Source organism: Grampus griseus (genome assembly GCF_964374135.1).
Source record: "Grampus griseus genome assembly, chromosome: 7".
Taxonomy (NCBI): domain Eukaryota; kingdom Metazoa; phylum Chordata; class Mammalia; order Artiodactyla; family Delphinidae; genus Grampus; species Grampus griseus.
In genome coordinates, this window is record NC_139001.1 from 104,032,879 (window position 1) to 104,049,063 (window position 16,185).

Consider the following 16,185-nt stretch of genomic DNA (forward strand, 5'->3'; position numbering starts at 1 on the left):
GAGCCAGCCTGGAGGAGAGGTACAGGCTGCACCGCTCTGCAGAGAGCTGGCCATCCCGGCGGAAGCAAAGACGCCAGCAGGCTGAGCCAGCTCGGGAAGACAGACAAGAGGGTGAGGCCTCCTGGTGGACTGGGTTTGTTGGGCTGGGGGCTGGGAGGGCGCTATGCAATTCCCAAGTCACGTAAAAAACTATACGCGTTTCAAGGAGGAGGCCACTTCCCAGCTCTAAATAATAGAAGCATCCAGAAGGGAGGAATCAGAGGCTTCTGCCAATTGATCTGGAGGCTGGGAAAAGGTCCCACAGTTATTAATAACCCCTGTGTTCTGGGAACTGATTTCATGCACCAGACAAAGGGACTAAAAAATTGCTCTTGAAGGCAAAGTGGTTTCAGCCAAAGCTCCACTTTCTGTTCTCCCAAGAAATGAGCATTTTTCTCCCCAGGAACGCTGAGAGCTGAGTGACCTCTTGATAAATCTGGGTGAGCCGTGAGCTGTGCCGTTGATTGGCATTGGTATACGTCTACAACCTCTGTCTTCCTAGTGTCTCTCTGGGGGCGACCCCCATCTCAGCCTGCTCAGGGTGGGATTGGGGCGAAACAGGTGCTTGGGTGGCTTCTGGGAACCAGAGCTGAGCGTGTACCCACTCAGGGCTGGAACCCTAGAAGATAGAAACTATGTTAATTCATCTTTGCAAAGTTAGTGCCTTGAACTTCACCTTGTTCGACAGGGATGGTGCAGGGATGTTCACTCCAGGGCTGTCCTTGGGCATGTCTGGGCCCACTCAGCAAGGGGTTACAAACGAATAGATGAGAGACCTGAGGAAACACTGTTAGAAGTGATGGTCAGCTCCCTTCACTCACTCACTAACCTGTGAGCAACATTTTTTTTTTTTTTTGGCCACACCACACAGCTTGTGGGATCTTAGCTCCCCAACCAGGGGCCCCGGCAGTGGACCGCCAGGGAATTCCCCAAACCATGAGCAACTTGACGGGAGGTCTGTGCTCCCAGACAAGACACAGTGCCCGTCAAGTTCAGCCACTTTGAGAGTGAATATTGAATGAATCGAGTGCTGTTGGAATGATTTCTAAAGACAGCTAAGCACTACTTATAACTCCCTTCCTGTGAGGATTTACTTCATCATCTCAGCCAAGGACAGAAGAACTATGCCTTTACCTTGCCCCTGCCCTTCTACCGCTGGGGTCCCCAGTCTCCAAAGCAGGGTCAGGAGCAGGTATCCACAGGAGAGTCACTTCCTTCTGGCCCTGCCACTCCCCGTTCAACGCTGGTCGGGTCCATGTTTCCTCTGTGAAATCAGTGTGCCCCGCACATTCAAAGGTAAATTCTTCTTCTTTATGATTCCTTTCCTCCAGCCCCTCTGTCTGCTGATGAGAAAGTAGACAGTAGGTTTTCTAATTCTCTCAGAGCCTCCCACCTAGGCTCCTGCAAAAGCTACCCAGTGGGTCTTTTGTCCCTTCCAACTCATTTTCCTTCCTGCAGGAAGAGCGATTTTATTAAAACACAATCTGAAACGGGTAAAATTAAAAAGACTGATGTCAGAGAAAGACAAATATCATATGATATCACTTATATGTGGAATCTAAAATATGATACAAATGAACTTATCCACAAAACAGAAACAGACTCACAGACATAGAGAACAAACTTACGGTTACCCGAGGGGATAGCGAGGGTGGGGGAGATAAATTAGGAGTCTGAGATTAACATACACACACGACTATATATAAAACAGATATCCAACAAGGACCTACTGTAGAGCACAGGGAACTATATTCAACGTCTTGTAATAACTTACAATGGAAAAGAACCTGAAGAAGAATATACATTCAGTATAACTGAATCACTTTTCTGTGCACTTGAAGCTAACAAAACATTATAAATCAACTCTACTCCAATAAAATTTTTTTAAAAATTTCACAACAGACCAAGAGTTGACCTGGACGTGGAGGAACTGGAATGCTCACACATTTTAGGTGGGACACAAAATGACCACTTTGGAAAGCAGTTGGGCCGTTTCTTACAAAGTTAAACATACACTTACCGTGTGACCTGGCGATCCCTCTCCTGGGTATTTACTGGAGACAAATGAAAACACATTCATACAAAAACCCACATTATTTTTTTAATAGACTATTTATCCATAATAGGCAAACACTGGAAACAACCCACACGTCCATCCACTGGTGAACAACCGTGGTCATCCACACAATGGAATACGAATTAGCAACTAAAAGGAATGAACTACTGATCTGTACATCAAAATGATGAATTTCAAAAGTATTATACAAATGAAAGAACTTAGACATGGGACACCACATACTGTATGATTTCATTTATATGAAATTGTAGAAAAGGCAAAACTGTTCTTTCAGAAAACTGACTAGTGGTTGCCCAGGGCTGGGAATGGGGAAGGGGATGGACGGCAAAGGGCACAAAATAACTTTTTCGGGTGATGATGGTTTTACAACTGAATATATTTGTCAAAATTCATTGAATTTCTTACTTAAAATTGGTAAAATTTGTTGTCTATAAATTGTACCTGAACAAAGCTGATTTTTAAAATAAAGGCATAAAACTACTGTGTATAAAACAGATAACAAGGTCCTACTGAATAGCATGGGGAACTATATTCAATATCCTGTGATAAATCATAATGGAAAAGAACATATACAAAAAGAATATATACATATATATATACACATATATATATGTATAACTGAATCACTTTGCTGTGCACCTGAAACTAACACAACATTGTAAGTCAACTATACATCAATTTAAAAAATAATAATAAAAAATGAAGGCATATAATAATGAAAAACAAAAACCCCATAGTCTACAAAAAAATTGAAGAAGTGATAGAGGATTGCACAATGTGGAGACTTGACACAAGATCTGTTAGGAGGCAAGCAAGTTCCATCCGGTGAGGGGTGGTGTTTGGCCTGGTGTGGGAAACGGAGCCTCGTGTAGTACTCTTCTAAGGCTGTGGTTCTCAGGGCGTCAGGATAGCTTGGAGAACTTGGCAAAAAGACAAAGTCCCAGGCCCTCCCCTACTGTAATGAGCTTGGGCCCCTGTGCTGCTTATGAGGCTCTAGCCTTATCAGACTTCACTTGTTTCATCAAGGTCACCCTGCTTGGCCCCTCAGAGCTTGGGTCACGTTCTTTCCTGGAATGCTTGAGCAACTTTCTGATTCCCGAGATTGGGTTAGGTCCACCTGCTATGCCCATGGCTTACTGTACTTGCCTTTCATCAGGTATACCACTTATTAAAAAATTTATTTTATTGAGGTATAGTTGATTTACAATGTTGTGTTAGTTTCTGCTGTACAGAAGTCATTTGGTTATACGTAAATATACATTATTTTTCATTATATTTTCATCCTGTTTATCACAGGATATATATATATATTTTTATAGTAATCTTTTATTTATTTATTTTTATATTTATTTTTGGCTGTGTTGGGTCTTTGTTGCAGCGAGAGGAGGCCACTCTTCGTTGCAGTGCGCAGGCTTCTTATTGCGGTGGCTTCTCTTTTGTGGAGCACGGGCTGTAGGTGCGTGGGCTTCAGAGTTGTGGCACGTGGGCTCAGTAATTGTGGCTCACAGGCTCTAAAGCACAGGCTCAGTAGTTGTGGTGCACGGGCTTAGTTGCTCCACGGCATGTGAGATCTTCCCGGACCAGGACTCGAACCCGTGTCCCATGCATTGGCAAGTGGATTCTTAACCACTGCGCCACCAGGGAAGTCCTATCACAGGATATTGAATATAGTTCCTTGTGCTCTACAGTAGGACCTTGTTGTTTACCCATTCTATATAATAGTTTGCATCTGCTAATCCCAAACTCCCAATCAAACTGTCCCCCGCCCCCCTCCCCCTTGGCAACCACAAGTCTACATATACCATTTTTATAATTGCCTGTTTGGTATCTGTCTTCTCCACTGGACAGTAAGCTCTGTGATGGCTGGAACCGGGTCACCGATGCCGGGAACCATGCCTGACACACTGGAAATACATCTGCTCTCTGATCAGGGTCCTGAAGGGATGTCCAGGGGGCCCAGTAGGTGGAGCTGAGTCAGCCCTCTCCTTTCAAAACCACATATAGACACATATAGACTAGTCTTCTCAGCAACAACACAGGTGGATAATGGGTTTTCCTAGTAAACTAAGTTTTGAAACAAATCCAGGTGTGGGGCTTGTCCTCCAAAGCATAAGCTTCTCTCCATGTGTGTGTGTGTGGTTTTCTTTTAATTTAATTATAGTTGATTTACAATGTTGCGTTAATTAGAACAATGTTGTGCTAATCCCAAACTCCCATGTACGCTTAAAATTTTTTTAATAAAATTTTATTTTATGTAAATTGTATCTCAATAGAGCTGAGTTTTGAAAATGACAGAAAGACAGGAAGTGCTTTTTTTAAAAAAAAAAAATTATTTATTTAGGCTGCGCCGGGTCTTAGTTGCAGCACATGGGATCTTCCTTGCGGCATGCGGACTTCTTAGTTGCGGTGTGCCTGCGGGATCTAGTTCCCTGACCAGGGATCGAACCCGGGCCCCCTGCATTGGGAGCGTGGAGTCTTATCCACTGGACCACCAGAGAAGTCCCAGGAAGTGCTTTTGGAATACCAAGAAAGGGAAAATCAATTTACAGTTTTGATCCCTACTTAAATTTTTTAAAAAATTTTATTTATTTATTTATTTATTTATTTATTTACTTATCTTTGGCTGTGTTGGGTCTTCATTTCTGTGCGTGGGCTTTCTCTAGCTGCGGCGAGCGGGGGCCACTCTTCATCGCGGTGCGCGGGCCTCTCACTGTCGCGGCCTCTCTTGTTGCGGAGCACAAGCTCCAGACGCGCAGGCTCAGTAGTTGTGGCTCACGGGCCTAGTTGCTCCGCGGCATGTGGGATCTTCCCAGACCGGGGCTCGAACCCGTGTCCCCTGCATTGGCAGGCAGATTCTCAACCACTGCACCACCAGGGAAGCCCTAAATTTAAAATTTTGCCATTCTTTCATTTATAGATCGGAGGTGGCAAAAAGTGCACCGAATGTAGGATTTCGGGTCCAACAGACTTGGGGAATGTGCTCCCACCTGCAAAAAAGCTCTGTGGCCTGAGCCATTTGCCTTGTCTGTCTGTGTCTGAGTTGGCTTGCCTGTGTGATTTTGTTTTTCTTTTTAGCCTTTGTTTTCCTTTTCTTTTTTTCCTGTGTGATATTTTTGCATCAAAAAAAATAAATGAAACTCATATGCACATGTATATGCTTTATGGATCCTACATGAGTATGTTCAAAGCTTCTCCCAGGACCTGGTACGTATTCTAAGTAACATCAACCTCCCCGGCAATACGTGTCATAAATAAAGTGACATGAAAGTCTGTTGTTTATTTATTTACTTATTTATTTATAGTAATTGTTATTGGAGTAGAGCTGATTTACAATGTGGTGTTAGTTTCAGGTGTACAGCAAGGTGAATCAGGTATACATATACATGTGTCCACTCTTGTTTAGATTCTTTCCCCATGTAGGCCATTACAGAGTCCTGAGCAGAGTCCCCTGTGCTGTACAGCAGGTCCTTGTTAGTTGTCTTATTTATAGTGGTGTGTATGTGTCCGTCCCCGTCTGCCCGTTTGTCCCCCAACCCCTTCGGTAACCACAGGTTTCTGCCTTGTTTCTGAGGAACACGCGGGAAGCTACACAATGTACTGAAAAGCAGAACGTATTTTCAATTTTTTCTGAACACACAGCTTTTGGAAGGAAAAACAAAGACCTTAGCCCCAGGCCCGCGTTGCGCTGAACGTGTGCGAGGTCCTTACAGCGGCAGAGAAAAAAGTTCCGGCTCCTTGACCCCCAGAGCTCCTGGAGGGACAATGAACCGTCCCCCCGCCCTCTGCACAGGTGACCTTTACAGCCTCCACAAAGGGTCAGTGTCCCTGCTGGTGGGCGCGCGGGAAAGTCTTCACTGACACATACCTGCTCGGTGATTTGTTGGCCATTTTTTCCATGCAGCAGGCAGCTGTGGGTAATGTTTAACCAGAAAAAGAGGGGCGAAATTATTCAAGACATGTTTACAATGCAAACGGGAGGCGGGGGAGACTCCCCCATTGGCCACACTGGGGGGTGGCAAGAGTCTGTGTGGGCTTGCTCGCATTTTCCTAGCAAAAGCAGGTGTCAGGCACACACCCCCCGCCCCCCTGCAGGCTTCCTAGAGCTGTTGCCCTCAGTTTGCTGAGACTTTTGGAAGCCCCGTTTAAAGGCAGCAACACCTGCTCACAGGAGGACCGCAGGAGCAGCAGAGGGAGATTTCTATCTCCCGAGCTCCCTGGGGTGGGAGGGATGTTCTGCAGCTCCTGCGCAGGGCCACGTCAGCCCAGCAGGACCAGGTGGCTCCGGAAACCCGCTTCTTTCCCAGGCTCCTCTCTGACAGCATAATTTCCAATGCTCTTTGTTCTGATAAGACTTGACTCTTAAGCCTGTAGTCTCAAATCTGCCAGTTTTTAAAACTCTGTCACCTGTATCTGTCAGCCCATCTTTGGTTATCTGTCACAGAAGCTTAATTCAAACTGGTTTAAGAGGGGGAGAAAAGGAGATAATGGCACAACTTACGGAAGAGCTCAGGGGGCCAAGCACAGATCAAGGATGCATGGTTAAGAGCATGGACAAAGAGCATGGTTAAGGCCAAGGACTCACATGGGAGGAATTTATGTTACACAAGTTTGGATGCTACGAATCACAGGAGAAGTTTGACCGAGGCTCCCTAATCATCAACAACAATATTATGGTCTTCTCAAACTCATAATAATAGTTAGAGGCTTCCCTGGTGGCTCAGTGGTTAAGAATCCACCTGCCAATGCAGGGGACACGGGTTCAAGCCCTGGTCTGGGAAGATCCCACATGCCACGGAGCAACTAAGCCCATGCACCACAAATACTGAGCCTCCGTTCTAGAGATCGTGAGCCACAACTACTAAGCCCACGCGCCACAACTACCGAAGCCTGTGCGCCTAGAGCCCGTGCTCCGCAACAAGAGAAGCCACTGCAATGAGAAGCTCGCGCGCCACAACGAAGAGTAGCCCCCGCTCACTGCAACTAGAGAAAGCCTATGAACAGCAACGAAGACCCAACACAGCCAAAATTAAAAAAAAAAAACCAAAAAAACAAAAAACTGAGATTCAACACTCTTCTTTTGATAGTTGATAGAACAACTGGACAAAATTAGTAACACTAACACTATCAACTAACTCGACCTGGTTGGCACTTAGGGAACAGTTCTCTTAACAACAGCAGAATGCGTATTTCTGTCAAATGTACGTGGACTATTTACCCATATAAATAATATTATGAGCCATGAAACAGGTCTAAATAAATTTAGACAGAATTCAAATCAAAGTATGTTATCTTTATACAATGAAATTAATTTAAAAAATCAATAATGAAAAAAATCTGGAAAATTCTCAAATATTTGGAAACTTAATAACATACTTCTAAATAATCCAGGTCAAAAAATAAGGCATAGGGAAATTAGAAAATCTTTTGAACTGAATGAAAATGAAAAAACAACATATAAAATCCTACAATGCTATTAAAGCACTGCTTATATGAAAAAATTATGGTCTTCTATGAACCTGGGTCTTGTTGCCTCATACCCTCTAGTGGGGTCCTCTGTCTTAACCTTGTCCCTGAATATCTCAAATATATAATTCTTTTTTTAAAATTAATTAATTAATTTATTTTTGGCTGCGTTGGGTCTTCGTTGCTGCACGCGGGCTTTCTCTAGTTGCGGCGAGCGGGGGCTACTCTTCGTTGCGGCGCATGGGCTTCTCATTGCGGTGGCTTCTCTTGCTGCAGAGCACGGGCTCTAGGTGCGCGGGCTTCAGTAGTAGTGGCTCGCTGGCTCTAGAGCACAGGCTCAGTAGTTGTGGCGCGTGGGCTTAGTTGCTCCGCGGCATGTGGGATCTTCCTGGACCAGGGCTCGAACCCATGTCCCCTGCACTGGCAGGCGGATTCTTAACCACTGCCCCACCAGGGAAGTCGCCGGCGTTCTGATTAAAGGCAACTTTCCTTCCTACCAACATTTGTCTCTCTCTAGAGCATTGATTTTGAGCGGTGAGTAGCCGGACCTGAGTTCAGGGACATCTCCAGGCGGATGTCTGATAGGCACCTCTGACTTCTGCCTGACATGTAGCTCCTGGTCTCAGTCCTTCCTTGAAGCATCTTCCTCCCACAGGCTTCCTCATCTCAGTGCAGCTCTGTTCTTCCAGATGCTCTGCTCAAAATCCTTGGTGTCGTACTTGACCCCTCCTTCTCACTCTCACACCTGTGTCATCAGCAAATCTCGCTGCCACCTTCACAACATCTTCGAAAGGTAAGCGCTCCTTGCCTCCTCCGTTGTATCGCCCTGGTCCAGCCCACCATGGACGCCCACCGGACGATGGCTAGGGTGTCAGCTTCCTCCTTGGTGGCTTTTCAGTCTATTCTCAGTATAGCAGGGATCCTTTAAAAATGTAAACCCACCAGGAGTTCCCTGGCAGTGCAGTGGTTAGGACTTGGTGCTTTCACAGCCTAGGCCAGGGTTCAGTCCCTGGTTGGGGAACTTAAGATCCTGCAAGCCACGAGGTGCAGCCAAAAAAAAAAAAAAAAAAGAAAATCCACCAATGCTCATCATGTCACACAGGGTCAAGGCCAAGAATGAACAATGTCCTCCAAGGACCGGCCCCGTATGGCATCTCTCTCCTCTCCCTCTTCACTGAAGACCTCATCTCCTCACACCACCCTCCTTGCCAACGCTGCTCCAGCTGCATTGGTCTCCTTGCTGTTGCTGGACTAGCCAGGGCTGCTCCCACCTCTGGGCCTTTGCACTTACGGTTCCCTCCACCTGGAAAGCTTTTTGGGCAAGATCTCTGCATGGCTCGCTCCCTTCCCACGTTAAGGGGTCTCTGCTCAAATGTCAACTTCAAAGTGAGGCCTTCCTGACCACCCCCTTAAAGGGGCAGCCCCACTTCCACCCCTAGAAGTCCCTGTACCCTTGTCTTATTTTTCTCCACAGCAGTGACCACTTTCTGCACAGTATATATTTCTCTTACTTCTTTGATAATTGCTCGTCTCACAGTACTAGAATGTAAGCTGCACGAGGACAGGAGTTTTTGCTGTTTGTTTTTTTTTAATAGTTGCTTTACAATGTTGTGTTAGTTTCTACTGTACAGCAAAGTGAATCAGCTATACGTATACATATATCCACTCTTTTTTTGGATTTCCTTCCCATTTAGGTCACCACAGACCACTGAGTAGAGTTCCCTGTGCTATACAGCAGGTTCTCATTAGTTATCTATTTTATACATAGTATCAGTAGTGTATATATGTCAATCCCCATCTCCCAAGTCATCCCACCCCACTCCTTCCCCCTTGGTATCCATACTTTTTTTCTCTACGTCTGTGTCTCTATTTCTGCTTTGAAAATAAGATCATCTATTAGATTCCACATATATGCATTAGTATCCAATATTTGTTCTTCTCTTTCTGGCTTACTTCACTCTGTATGACAGTCTTTGAGGTCCATCCATGTCTCTACAAATGACCCAATTTCATTCCTTTTAATGGCTGAGTAATATTCCACTGAATATATGTACCACATCTTCCTTATCCATTCCTCTGTCGATGGGCATTTAGGTTGTTTCCATGTCCTGGCTATCGTAAACAGTTTTTGCTGGTTTTTGTTCACTTTGAATCCCGAGTGCCTGACACATGGCTGGGACTCAGATATGTTTTGAGTGGGTTAGTTCATGTACCAGCATTGTCTCAATCACTGAGAATGCAACCAGAGCTGTAAGCTCTGTAAGACAGAGCTCCCACCCTTAGTAATGCGGGTACCTGGGGTGGGCTGGGGAGATAGAGAATTAGAATAGCAGTAAACAGACGATGAAGGGGAAGGAAAAAGGGCCTCTTTCTTCAAGGGGCTGGGGAGCTTCCTGGGGAGGCTGGTGGGCTGGAGCACAGTGAGCAGATTAACAGGACGGGACAGACTGGCTTTTCCCTCGGTACCTTTTCCATGTATTAACTACAAAGGCAATGACTTAAATTGAAAAAAAAGGAAAAAGTCACCAGGAAATCATAAACAGTGAGCTGTTCAACTAACCTATGCCTTTATACGACTGGTTCTACATTAACATCAGTCAGGTAACGGGCTACGTTACATATTTGCAAGGTAGGAAACACTTATTCAATTTGCATTTACTAAACGACTTATTTGCATTTTTAATTTAATTAATTAATTTATTTATTTTTGGCCACACTGCGTGGCATTTGGGATCTTAGTTCCCAGACCAGGGATCGCGTCTGTACCCCCCGAAGTGGAAGTGGGCTGTCTTAACCACTGGACCATCAGGTAAGTCCCTGCAATTTTTATTATACAAGGCAAATGCATCGGCAGTGATTTTTTTAAAAGCCAATTAGAAGAAAGCCACAATATTTATCATCTAGCTAAGTGTTAAAGCAGAGATAGAAGAAAAACATGACACTACCCTCCTTCAGAAGAAAAAAAAATCATCAATGACGATCCTGTATCCCTGCCAAAAACCATCTGAATAGTTTCTCTCTTGGATGGGTAATTAGGATTGTTTCCTTAGTTCCTCTTGCAAAAGTTGTGCTCCTCCCCCCATGCCAAGGCTACAGTTCTTCCTTTTGGAGCTCAAATCACAGGAGAACCTGTGAATGGAGCTGCCAGAGACCAGCAGCATCGCTCAGGGCACATTTGCTACGGAAACTATGTTTGGAAAGTATCAAATGTCTGAGCTTCTTTTCCTGGGCACCGTAGGGTTGACAGCACTTATTTATAATGGGAGATTCTAAACTTGGCCACTTATCAGCACAGAAATGTAACTTCCATATCATGGCTACAGATTCATCTCCTTCTTTCTGTTAGCACACAGAAGCAGAGCAGGCCGCCCGGTTACTTGGTGAGCAATTTAATTCTAAACAGATTGGTTCCTGGGACAGGAGAAATTTGTAGATAAGCATGTGAAATATTCCCTAATTGGATCAATGGGACAGTAGCTCTCCACCCAAGTGAAAACCTAACTTCCCAAACAACTATGTTTTGTTTGTTTTTGCTCCGAGAGGAAAATGGCCAGAAATACAACACCTAGCTATAACTTGAAAATAATTCCAAACGTTGAGATTTACTAATTGAAATAGAAAAATGCACCAAATCTTAAGTCCAGTGTTTACTTCGTGCTTATAATTCAGGCCTCAGGAATAAAAAAATAAAACTGAATGAGCACAGAGAGTGCAGGATAGGAGATACTCTGAACACCATGGGCTAAAGATGTTTACAGTGATGATGACAGTAAAGCCAAGTTTTTGTATGAAATCTTTAAAATACAGCCACCAGGGCTTCCCTGGTGGCCCAGTGGTTGGGAATTCGCCTGCCAATGCAGAGGACACAGGTTAGAGCCCTGGTCCGGGAGGATCCCACATGTCGTGGAGTAGCTGGGCCCGTGCGCCACAACTACTGAGCCTGCGCTCTAGAGCCTGTGAGCCACAACTACTGAGCCGCGAGCCACAACTACTGAAGCCCATGCGCCTAGAGCCCACGTTCTGCAATAAGAGAAACCGCCGCAATGAGAAGCCCGCGCGCCACAACAAAGAGTAGCCCCCGCTCACCACAACTACAGACAGCCCGCGCACAGCAACGAAGACCCAACACAGCCAAAAATAAATAAATTAAATAAATAAAATTTAAAAATCCTTAAAAAAAATACAGCCACCAAATTCTAATACACACTGGGGAACACCAAATTATAAAACCATTTACCTATAATTATTGCCCAATGACCCTAAGCTGTGCTTGTTCATAACTCCATGCAAATTTATAAGCTAAAAACTTTCATGGTTCATGTCATCAGTATGTTGTATTACTGGTGATCTGAAATCCTTTGGCAAATTCATTTTTAACAATAACCAATTACCCAAAGGATGTTATTAAGCATTCAGTTGCTTAAGAGTCATTTCATAGTGGCAGTTTCTGTCTCTAGTTGTCTAGAAATTAGTGCTGTGTGTGTGTGTGCGTGTAAAATGATGCTTCCCAGGGAGGTTTTTTCTTTTAATATTTATTTTATTTATTTATTTGGTTGTGCCGCCTCATTAGTTGTGGCATGCAGACTCTTAGTCGCGGCATGCATGTGGGATCTAGTTCCAACCCAGGTCCCCTGCATTGGGAGTATGGAGTTTTAACCACTGCGCCACCAGGGAAGTCCTGAGATTTTTTTTTTAATTGAAGTATAGTTGATTTACAACGTTGTGTTAATTTCTGCTGTACAGCAAAGTCAGTTATACATATATTCTTTTTTTTAATATTCTTTCTCATTATGTTTTATTACAGGATATTGGATATAGTTCCCTGTGCTATACAGTAGGACCTTGTTTTCTTTTTTTTAAATTTTTATTGGAGTATTGTTGATATACAATGTTGTGTTAGTTTCTGCTGTACAGCAAAGTGAATCAGTTATACGTATACGTATATCCACTCTTTTTTAGATTCTTTCCCCATATAGGCCGTTACAGAGTATTGTGTAGAGTTCCCTGTGCTATTCAGTAGGTCCGGGCCTTCTTGTTAACCCATTCTGTATATAACAGTTTCTACAGGGATGTCTTTTTTTTTTTTTAAAGTTACCATTAGGGTTAATCCCTTTAATAATTTTGCATTTTGCCAGGCTCCTTTTTTTAAAAAATTAGTTTATTTTTGGCTGCATTGGGTCTTCGTTACCGCGTGTGGGCTTTCTCTAGTTGCGGCGAGCGGGGGCTACTCTTTGTTGCTGCACGCGGGCTTCTCATTGTGGTGGCTTCTCTTGTTGCGGAGCACGGGCTCTAGGCGCGTGGGCTTCAGTAGTTGTGGCGCTCAGGCTCAGTAGTTGTGGCTCGTGGGTTCTAGAGCGCAGGTTCAGTAGTTGTGGCACACGGGCTTAGTTGCTCCACGGCATGTGGGATCTTCCCGGACCAGGGCTCGAACCCGTGTCCCCTGAATTGGCAGGCGGATTCTTGTCTTAACCGCAGCGCGACCCGGGAAGCCCCGAGGCTCCTCAAGTGAATGGCGTAGATTGTGGATTTGAAGTGCCTGGGATCTACTGCCACCTAGCGTTCTGTTGCTGTCAGTTATTTCGAAGCCAAGCTCCTAAGAATGCATGCATCTCATTGGCCTCCTCCTCCCCAGCCTGCCCCAGTGCCCCATTTCTGCCTCCACTTCAATAAGTCACCAGGTCTTGTCAGCGCAAGGCTTTTGCGTCTCCTCTTTTTCCGAATGTCACTAACAATCTAGCTTGCATGCCCGTCCTTTTGGAGGGCATGAGTAATGGCTTGAGTAAGCTGAACTGGCTCACCATCTTTAAGCTCCCTGGGCTTCAGACTCCTCAGGATTCAGATGTATCTATTTCACAGGTTGTCCTGATTAAATTAGCTAATATGCTGAAAATGCTTACAGCAGTATTTGACACATGCGAGTATTTAATAAATGTTCCTTATTATCTCATATATCATGCCTGAGTCCTTAATGAGAATACAAGTATTGAAAATAGTCTGGGGGGAGGTCTGGTGGTCCAGTGGGTATGACTCCGTGCTCCCAATGCAGGGGGCGCAGGTTCGATCCCTAGTTGGGGAAATAGATCCTGCATGCCGCAACTAAGAAGTCCACATGCCGCAAGGAAGATCCCGTGTGCCGAAACTAAGACCCAGCACAGCCAAAATAAATAATAAAATTTGTTTAAATATTAAAAAAAAAAGAAGAAGAAAATAGTCTGGGGAATTCCCTGGTGGTCCAGTGGTTAGGACTCCGCTCTTCCACTGCAGTGGCCCAGGTTCAATTCCTGGTGGGGGAACTAAGATCCTGAAAGCCGCATGGTAAGGCAAAAAAAAGAAAACAGTCTGTATTACTTTCCATTTTATGGTCAGAAGGCAGAAATTGGGTTCCATAAGACAATTTGGGCTGCTTGTTTTGTTTCTATTCTGGAAAAAAGTCCTTCACAGATATTTTCACCCAGCCATAGCTTATCTGTTTTTTAAATTGGAGTATAGTTGTTTTACAATATTTTGTTAGTTTCAGGTGTACAGCAAAGTGATTCAGTATTTTAGTTTATGTTTTACACTTAGGTCTTTGATACATTAAAAAAAATAATTAAAATCCCGCGGGCTTTTCATTGCAGTGGCTTCTCTTGTTGCAGAGCATGAGCTCTAGGCACGCGGGCTCAGTAGCTGTGGTGCACGGGCTTAGCTGCTCCGTGGCATGTGGGATCTTCACGCACCAGGGAACCCACGTCCCCTACATTGGCAGGCGGATTCTTAACCGCTGCACCACCAGGGAAGTCCTTTGATACATTTTGAATTAGTTTTCACAGGTGTCAAGTTACTGTTTACTATGATCAAAGTCATCTGCAAATGTTCGTCTTTTAATGTTGATCTGTAATCATATTTTATGTATTTCATCTTCTGAAATGATTTTTCACACCGATAGGTACTGTCAAGTACTGAGATCAATCCCCAAACATTTGATTTTGAGTATATTCCTCACTTTGAAGCCATTTGTACAATTCTCTCCGCTTCGTGTTGACATGCGCCCTTTAGCACGTCATTCATTACATTGCAGGTAGTCACCTTCAGCTGAAAGACAGCTGCAGGCCATCCATCCCACAGAATTTAATCCAGTTAGGATTTTGGAATAGATTTCCTTTGCACTTGTATTGAGGTCTGAAAAACACTGCTGGAACTGTAATTTGAGGTTGGAAACTATATCTGCTGCAAATTTGTGTGGGTATGGGGATCTCACTTCATTTTAACTTTTGACAGCACAGCAAGTATATAAAGCAGCAGGACATTTCTTGTGTTTAAGTGTTAGTTGTGATCAAAGTGACTTTAGCACCAATAAGTTTTGAATATACATGGTGCTTTGACTTTTAATTCTTAGTTGAACTCAGACTTAAATTCATTAAGAAACATCAAGTCTCCAGCAAAAGTTAATTTCCAAAGCCATTCAGCGTTCCATGACGGTAGAAATTGGTTCTTTTCATTCGGGAATTTGCAATCTTGGTGGTGAAGTCAGAGAGTCTCAGTAAAACTTTACCACAGCTAAGCCATCAAACTGCTGTGTGTGAGGTCAAGTCAGGACTTTAGCCTCTATTTCTATCAAAAAACTCCCGGAATCGAGTGATGATGGCTAAGGCCATAACAAATGAAGTACACCAGTGACACTACTGGTTCAGCAACAGGATAGACTCACATATTTTTCTTTAATTTTAGAAATTTATATAGTTTTAAAAATTAACGTACAGTAAAATTAGCATCTTATGTTCACATACATATTTTCTAAGTACTTGCTGGTGAATAACACAATAATACAACAGGCTTTAAACACTTTGCTTTCACAAACTGTGTTTGTCTAACTAAGCCGTTTTGTTTCACACATATTTTTATACCACCACTGGTTGTGGCACATGGTGGAAGATTCCACTCCAGGTTGTACTGATTTTTTTCTCAACTGTGAAAATATTTTTGCTTATAGTTGTTCCACACAGACTACCCAGAGAGGCTAATGCTTCAGTCATTTCTAGAGTGGTAAACTCTCCATGTGAGCCCTGGACTGAGGGGGTTCTCACAACGTGGGACGTCCAGGGTTACACCCAGAAAGGTTCTGGGCAAACCAGGCCGAGTTAGTCACGCTTGCCCGTCAAACTTGGCGAGGACTTTTTGAATAATGACTTTTTGAATAATATTCGGTTGAGCAGTATTGGGAACATCTTTTAACTCATCAAGAGCCAAGGAGGAACATTTGAAATCATTTGCCTTGTTTTTAAACGGACTCATATTGCTTCCTCTATTCAAGCAACTGTTCTTGCTAAAAGGCCGAGTCTTTAAACGTTTATTTTATCTGGACCCATTTCTTCAGCTGCTGCAATCTGACACAATTACCTTGTCATTGGTAGAAGGCTTTCCTTGCTTGCCTATCAAATAAGCCGCTTGGAAACCTTAATTACAGTCTCATTCTCATTTTTGGGGGGGATCGAGAAATCGTGTGCTGAGATACTCCATTTAAAAAATTCTATTTCTTCTAGCTGTTGCTTTCCTGAGTTGGGAATACTGTGATGGGTACTTGGCTGGGTAGTGTCAACATATATTGTATTTTTTAAGCACAGCTGGAG

At 43.9% G+C, this 16,185-nt stretch overlaps 1 long non-coding RNA gene across 1 annotated transcript in view; it reads left to right on the plus strand.

The window, feature by feature from the left end:
* Positions 1–16,185, plus strand: part of LOC309824836 — a 22,287-nt gene continuing 6,102 nt past the window's right edge. The window contains exon 1 of the long non-coding RNA XR_014296977.1: positions 1–111. This is a non-coding gene — a long non-coding RNA (uncharacterized lncRNA). The remainder of the gene's footprint in view (positions 112–16,185) is intronic.